We start from the raw sequence: 7777 nt of genomic DNA, 5'->3' as shown, positions 1-7777 counted from the left end.
GTCTGGTGGCTGGAGGTGCACCTGGGAGAGAGGGAAGGGGGAAAAAATGTGAGAAAGGTGGTTGAAGAGCAGCCTGTCTCCCCGCAATGAGGGAGACTCTATCCCTTAGCCCAAAAGAGTCCTACAAAGATCAACCATGCCCAAGGCGGTCTCCACCTAGCCCATAGCTCAGGAGACATTTCATCAAAGCCCATCCATGCCACAGCTTCTGCTCTCTTCCCTCTCCCATGGCTAGCAAACTCAAGACCCAGCATACGATAAAGAGGCAGGTATGGGCTGAGAAATTCCAAAATGGGAGGAAGAAAAAGAGGAGGAGGAAAACGGAGTAGGAGGAGGAATGCAAGAAAGGGCTCCAGACTCACTTTATTCACACGGAGATAGAGGTGAGAGGAGTGGATGAGAAAGTGAGGAGAATGGCCCACTTTTATACTGCTCCTGCTCTGTCTCAGGTCCACAGTCACTGTGCGCGGGCAGTAATTTTCCAACACACTCATCTCCAAAGCAAAACATCCTACCTAATGGCACAGGTTGAGTTTTGGTTTCCATCAACACTGCAGTTTCATTTCCTCATTTCTGACATGTCCATTAGGCCATGGCAGCGGCTCTTTTGAAGTATCGGGATGAGAGGCACAAGGATTTCCAGGGCAGGTTCCAGTACACACAGAGTATGTCCCCCTGAGTTCTGGAGGTGTCCGTGCAGATGGAGACGTGGGTCTGGGGAAATCTGGTGAGGTTGTTTTCAACCCTCTATGCAGGAAGGTGCACTTGTCTTCCCACCAATGCAGTCCTCCCCTGGGTGCCCAAAGGCTCCTTCGAATAAGGACGGGCTGCATCCTTCTCCCTCCCTGCCTGCGTCCCTGCTTGTGCCACCAGTCATTGATCATTGCCTCTCCAGGAAGGTGGACTGCACCCTCTGATTTCTAATGCCTTCACCTAGTGAAATCTTCACCTTCCTGGAGACATTTACTAGTTTCTTTGGCAAAGTCTTCCCCTCTCATTTCAGTTTCTGGGGTTCCCCAATCAATGCCCTCAGCAGGCTTGCAGACGGAGAACATTGCCCCACCAAAACCCCTGGATTACTCAACAATCTCTGTGGAGTCAGGTCCGTCCCCTCTTACTATCAGAGGGGTATGTTGGTCATGGGACAGCACCCACTCTCCTCATACCACCATAAACTTTGGCGGCACACTTTGGAGCCTGACCTGCATGACACACAAAGGCCTGGCTGCTTTTCCAATACATGCCTTCTATCCTGCAAGCCCCTCAAGCTGTGAGAGTGGTGACAGGAAGGTCAGGCTGAGGGCAATGACCATTGGGGCTGCCTGGAGCTGTGTGTCTGGGCACAGCCCAGTGCTTTGACATGGTTTTCCCTGGGCATGGATGGAGCTGCCCTGGCTGCAGGGGAGTACATCACTGTGTGGGACACAGGACTGCAGACGTCACGCACTCCTGGCTTGGTCTCACCCCAAAAGGCTGACACATGGCCAATCCAAAATTAGAGTGTGACTCACCACGGGTAGGGAGAGTCTATCCCAGGAAGGTTGCCTACTGAAGGCATTCCCTTGCCCTCCTGGCATGTGTCCCAGCTGCCTCCATGCCTGCAGGGCAGGGAAGCACAGCACCTTTTTGATGTAGTCTGAGAGCTGTTTTTGAACACAGGAACATTCTGAGCACATCTCCTCCTTGAGCATCCTCATGCATGTGACACTGCTGGGTGCTGCCTGGCCTCGCTTGCTGGGGAGTTTGGGGAAATTTCCTTGCCTCCCCAGTGGTGCTGGGTTGTGCTCCAAGCTGAGGAGTCCTTTGGGGCATGGGAAAGGAGGCATGCTGAATCCCTGGTGCTGGTGGGGAGATGATTTCCGCAAATCTTTCTTTCCCTTTACAGAGCATTCATGAGAGCTCCTCACCACAGCCCAGTCTCTTTGGCCGGGAAGATGAGACCTGTGCATGCGTTCCCTTCCACCCTCCAAGTCTCTCCTCAAGGCTGACCCTGTCCCAGGGGACAGATCTACCCAGAGGAGGTTCTTCCTTTCTGGGTATAGAGCTGTTTGTTAATGCCATGAGGCTCCTGTGGCCCATTCCTCCCGCTGGCCTAGGTCTCCCACTACAGCAGCACTGCTGTGGAGTGCATCAGCTGGCTTGTACAGGTCAACTTTTCTCAGGCAGTCCTTGATTTGAAGCCCAGCCACTGCTGCGAGGGCTCCCCCTTCTTCCTTCAACTCTTTCAGAGGGCACAGTAGCCTGGGAGACCTTGTAGGTGAAGACTGAGAGAGACAAGGCATTGAGGTCCCAAGCCTGCCCTCTGCCCACTGTTCAGGAAATCATCTGCCCCGGTCAGCAGTGGCTCCTCATTTCCCTCCATCAGTCTTCGACTACTCTTGTAGGGGTTGATGTTGCTCCTGGTGCTTGCTGCCTGTGTGGGTGCCTCTTGCAAGACTCAAGGTAGGCTGAGCTTTGGATTTCCTAGCAGCATCCCAACATGCTTGGGAATTATTTCCAATTTCCTCCTTTGTGGCTCATCCCTCCTTCCACCTCCAGGATGATGCCTTTTGACATTGGTGCTCCACCTTATGTACCCGGCTTAGACAAAGCTGGTGTGCTGAGACATCTGCTTGTTTTTCTGAGTATTGGGCTGGACCATTCTAGCTCTTGGACCATGAGGTGCCTAAGGCTCTGCCAGCTTTTCTGAGCTCCTTTCTGTTTCACAGCTACCTCCATGGCATCCTACATACCAGGTGCCTGACTAGGTGGAAGTTTGTGGATGGAGAAGCCACAACCTATGCGGGCAACCCCAGACAGTGCTTGAGCACCTTTATGTTGACAAAGTCTTCTCTTATGTTTACATGGAATTTCCCATGTTTCCATCTGTGCCTCTTACCTCTTCTCCCTTCACTGGATGGGACTCAGGACAGTGTCGATCTGTCTTCTTGACTCCATCCCTATCAGCCCTTTTACCCATTGCTAGGAAGTGTGCCCCGGGGCCTTCTCCTGCAGGGTGAACAGCCCCACCTCTTGCAGCCCCTCCTGCCTCAGGGGCTCTAATCAGTTCATGGGCTCCGTGGCCCTTTGCTGTGCTCATGCCAGTATGACCATGCCTCTCTCGTACTGGGAGCCATGAACTGGACACTATTCATTGCAGTTGTTGACTCAGCAGTGCTGAGCAGAGAAGAGGCATCATATTCCATGATCTGATAGAAACACCCTTCCTAATGCAGCCCAGGATGATGTTGGATGTCATTTCTGCAAGGATGCAGGCTGCTTGATGGTGTCCTCCTGGACCCATGTCTTCTGCTGCAACGCTGTTTGTAAGCCCATCAGTCCCAGCCTGTAGTGGTGCAGGATGTTCTTCCTCCCCCACTGCAGAGCTTTGCATAAAGGGATTAAACACTCTTGGCCCCAGCCTGGACCCGTGCTGTGCACCAGGAGTGAGTGGCCACCAGGTGGAATTCATGCCACTCATGACAACGCTTGGAGTCCAGCAGCCCTCCCAGATTTCAGTCCCCTGCATTGCCTTCTTCCCTAGCCTGTAATTTCTCAGTTGGTCTGTAACGATTGTTACAGCAGACACCATGAAAAGCTTGTTGCCCTCCACATGCTTTGCCTGATTCAACACCAGGTGGACCCCAGCAGCACTTTGGAGAGTATTTTGGGACTGTGCTGACAGTATGCAAGCCTGCTGAGGCCATTGTTTGGGGACCCCCAGAGACTACCATGAAAGGCAGCGGCTTTGCCAAAGAAACCAGCCAATGTCTCCTGGAAGGAGAAGCTTTCCTTGGGCAAAGGCACTTGGATCCACTGCACAGCCCACTTGCCAATGCCCTGGAAATCCTTGTGCCTCTCATCCTGGCACATCAAAGGAGCCTGCACGGTAGAGGAGGCATGGCAGAAATGAGGAAATGTAATGGCAGCTTTGGCAGAAATGAAAACACAACTTGTGCCATTAGGTAGGGTATTTGGCTTTGGAGGTGAGTGTGTTGGAAAATTACTACCAGCACAGAGTGACTATGGGCCTGGGGCAGTGCAGGACCAGTATAAAAGCGCGCCCTTCTCACTCTCTCATCCACTTGTCTTGCCTGTTTCTTCTTGGGAACGAGGTGAGTCTGAGGCCCTTTCCCCTCCTTCTCCTCCTCATCTTCATCCTCCTCTGGGATTTTTTAGCATGTACCTGTCCCTTTGTCTTCGACTGGGTCATGGGACTGCTTCTCATGGGAGAGGGAAGGATGTAGAAGTTGCGCATGAAGAGAGGGGGAGTCTTTGCACCTCACACTCAGGATGTGTCTCCTGATCTATGTTCTACATGGAGATTTCAGCAGTATAAAAGCGGTCCCTTCTCCTCCCTCTCTCATCCAGTCCTCTCACCTCCATCTCCTTGTGAACAAGGTGAGTGGGAAGCTCTTTCTTCTCTTCCTCAGCCCATACTTGTCTGTTCACTCTAGGTCTTGGAGGTGCTTGCCTGGGGAGAGGGAAGGGGGTAGACAGCACATCATGGGGAGGGACTGGGGCATTGCTGGTGTGTCTCCTGAGCAATGGGTAAGGTGGGGACCTCCTTGGGCATAGTTGCTCTGGCTAGAGTTATTTTGGGACGAGGTATAGGGTCTCCCTAGTTGTGGGGTGACAGTCTGTCCTTCAACAAGTGCTCCTGCTTTACATCCCCCTTCCCTCTCTCCCAGGCACCTCCAGAGCCACAAGACATGTCCTGCTACAACCAGTGCCTGCCATGCCTGCCCTGCCAGCCCTGCGGCCCGACCCCGCTGGCCAACAGCTGCAATGAGCCCTGTGTCAGGCAGTGCCAGGACTCCACCGTCGTCATCCAGCCCTCCCCCGTGGTGGTGACCCTGCCCGGACCCATCCTCAGCTCCTTCCCACAGAGCACCGCCGTGGGATCCTCCACCTCCGCTGCCGTTGGCAGCATCCTCAGCTCTGAGGGACTCTCCCCCAGGTGGTTTTGCCCCCCCCGCTTCCCCCAGCCGCTACTGCGGCAAGAGATGCCCCCCCTGCTAAAGCTGCTGACCATGGCCCTGGGGAAGGTCCTCAGGGACCCACAAGATGGTACCGAAGTGGTGACAGAGCATCGGGTTGTTGCTTTCAGAAGGGCTGAGCAACCCCAGCACCCCTTGCAAAAGGACGGGGCCAGCCTGGGCTCTCGGAAAGCACAGCCCATGCCTGCCTTTCCCCTCTTCCACTCTCTGCTTTCCCTCTTGTGTCCTTGTTCTCTTGTGCTGCCCTGGGCTGTGAGCCCCACAAAGCCAGCCTGGGGAGAACCTGCTGGCCCTGCTCCATCTCTGGGGCAGGCAGAAGAACATCAGGAGGGATCTTTGCCACAGCCATGGGACATAGTCTCTCATTAAACCTTGGTGCTCCCTGCACTGGGCCTTCCACTCAGAGTGACCTCATTTCCCTTTTTTAACTCATTAAAGTTCCACTGCATTCCAGCCCGTGCCTTCGTCTCCTGCTTTGCCCTTCAGATGCTCTCCCAGGGAAAAGAGATGTTGCTCAGCACTGGTTTTGGGGAGGAGGTTGTTGGGGGTGGTTTTGCATTGTTTGTCAGCACAAGTTTGCATTGAAGATGCTTATTCATGCTCAGGGTGACACTCTGCTTTCTGAAATTCTCTGCGTGTCTGGGGCTGGATAGAAACACCCAGTGCTGTTCAATTACTATAGCTACTCCAAAGATGGTTTTCAGTCTCCTGGCAAAACTATCTCTTTTCCACACTCAGCAAGCCCTGTGCCCTCACCCTCTCCTTCCAAACCAAGTGCTCCAGTCCTCCTGCCATCCTGCCCACCCTGTGCTGAACTCACTCCACTTCTACAAGGTCTTTATTGCATTATGCTCACAACTTGGCACTGTGTTCTAGATGCCATCAAGGGAGTGCTGAGCAGAGTGGTATCATCACTCCCATCGATGTTCTGGCTATGCTCCTCCTCATCCCAGGATGTTGATGACAGTCCTCAATGTGTGGGAAGAGCGCTGGGAATCGCATGTGTTTTGATTGGGTTACTGCAAAAGCACCTTTTCCTGTCCCTGCTTTTGGGCTGCTGCTTGTCGGGCTGCAGCAGTTCTCAGCACTTCCCCTTCATCAGCTGCAAGCCCCTCTGCAGCCTTTGCTGCTGATCACCACATTGCTTTGCAGAGCTCCTGGACAGCTCTTTGAGACACTCAGCGTGCACCCGCTGCCTCTCTTCCTGCCCCGAGTCTCTCCCTGCCTCCTTCTCCCCAGAATCATTCCCAGGAAGCCCTGGGCACAGACAGGGAAGGAGCAGGACAAGGACCACATGTGGGTGTGTGATGTGCTGTGCCTGGCAAGCACTAAGCAGCCACGAGCTGTTCTCTTGACCCTCTATCCCAGTGGGATGGGGGAAGAATTGGAAGAGAAAGAGTTCAAAAAAAACCCCTTGGGTCATTTTGAGGTCAGGTTAATTTGGAAGGGAAAAAAACCAAACCCAAAATAGGTGATGCAATCAACCAGCACCTAGCACCAGCAGACTGATGCCCACAAATTCTCGGAGGAACAGCTGCTTTGGAAAGACTTCCCACAGTTATCTTGCTTAGCATGATGTTATATGGCATGGAAATACCTTTTGGTCACTTCAAGTCAGCCATCTTGGCTGTCCTCCCTCTATGTGTCACCCCTCCTATGAAGAAAGGCTGAGGGAGTTGGGGTTCTTCAGTCTGGAGAAGAGAAGGCTCTGTGGAGACTTTGTTGCAGCCTTTCAATATATAAAGGGGACTTATATCGATATATGAAGGGGATATATAAAGGAGAAAGTCAGAGAGAGACTTTTTGTCAAGGCCTGTAGTGATAGGAAAAGGAGCAACAGTTTTAAACTGAAACAGGGTAGACTGATGTTGGACATAAGGAAAAAATTTATCAGGATGTGGGTGGTGAGACACTGGGAAAAGGTTGCCCAGAGAATGACGGGATGCCCCATCACTGGAAGTGTTCAAAGTAGGGTTCAACGGAACTTTGAGTAACACGATACAGTGACAGATATCCCTGCCCATGGCAAGAGGATTGGACTAGGTGATTTTTAAAGGCCTCGTCCCATCCAAACCATTCCATGATTGTATAATAATATGGCTCTACAATAATGCAACCTTCTGCACTGTGTCCCTCCCTTTGACAATGCTATGGTTAGTATGGGTTCTCCTGGCCTCTTGTGGGAAGCTAGTGCCTGTGTCTTGTCAGTGCCAAATCCCCTCTGGACTACTTGGATCACAATGTTGAGCTTTCTGAGGAAAAAGAAAAGGTGTGCACAACAAAGTGGATGGTAGTCATTGATTTACCTCAGATAATTGTATCCTGTCCCTAAAACGCAGACAAATTTAGAAACTAGAGGATCACTCCATGCAAGAATAAGCATAACCATCCCCAACAACCCTTTCCCAGAACCACCCCTGAGCAACATATGTCTCCCTGAGCATCTTGGGAGAGCATCTGCAGGGAAAAGGACAACACAGAGGCACGGGCTGGGATGCAACGGAACTTTAATGGGTCAAGAGAGGGATAGGAGGTTGCTCTGAGTGGAGGCCCCAGTGCAGGGATCTCCAGGGGCACTTAAGAGTCTGTGCCCCATGGCTGTTGTAGAGATCTCGCCAGGTGTCCACTTGCCTGTGCCAGAGACGGAGCAGGGTCAGCAGCTCTTCCCTAGTCTGGCTTTGTGGGCCTCACAGCCCAGGGCAGCACAAGAGAACAAGGACACAAGAGGGAAAGCAGAGAGTGGAAGAGGGGAAAGGCAGGCATGGGCTGTGCTTTCCGAGAGCCCAGGCTGGCCCCGT

At 52.7% G+C, this 7777-nt stretch overlaps 1 pseudogene; it reads left to right on the top strand.

Annotated features, from left to right (window-relative positions):
* The first annotated feature begins 4691 nt into the window (after positions 1-4691).
* LOC104292971 lies at positions 4692-5001 on the top strand (annotated as a pseudogene).
* The last annotated feature ends 2776 nt before the right edge of the window (positions 5002-7777 follow it).

The sequence above is a fragment of the Charadrius vociferus genome, unplaced genomic scaffold, assembly GCF_000708025.1.
Source record: "Charadrius vociferus isolate BGI_N301 unplaced genomic scaffold, ASM70802v2 scaffold779, whole genome shotgun sequence".
NCBI lineage: Eukaryota > Metazoa > Chordata > Aves > Charadriiformes > Charadriidae > Charadrius > Charadrius vociferus.
The sequence above is the reverse complement of the archived record's forward strand: the minus strand, read 5'-3'. Positions and strand labels throughout refer to the sequence as shown.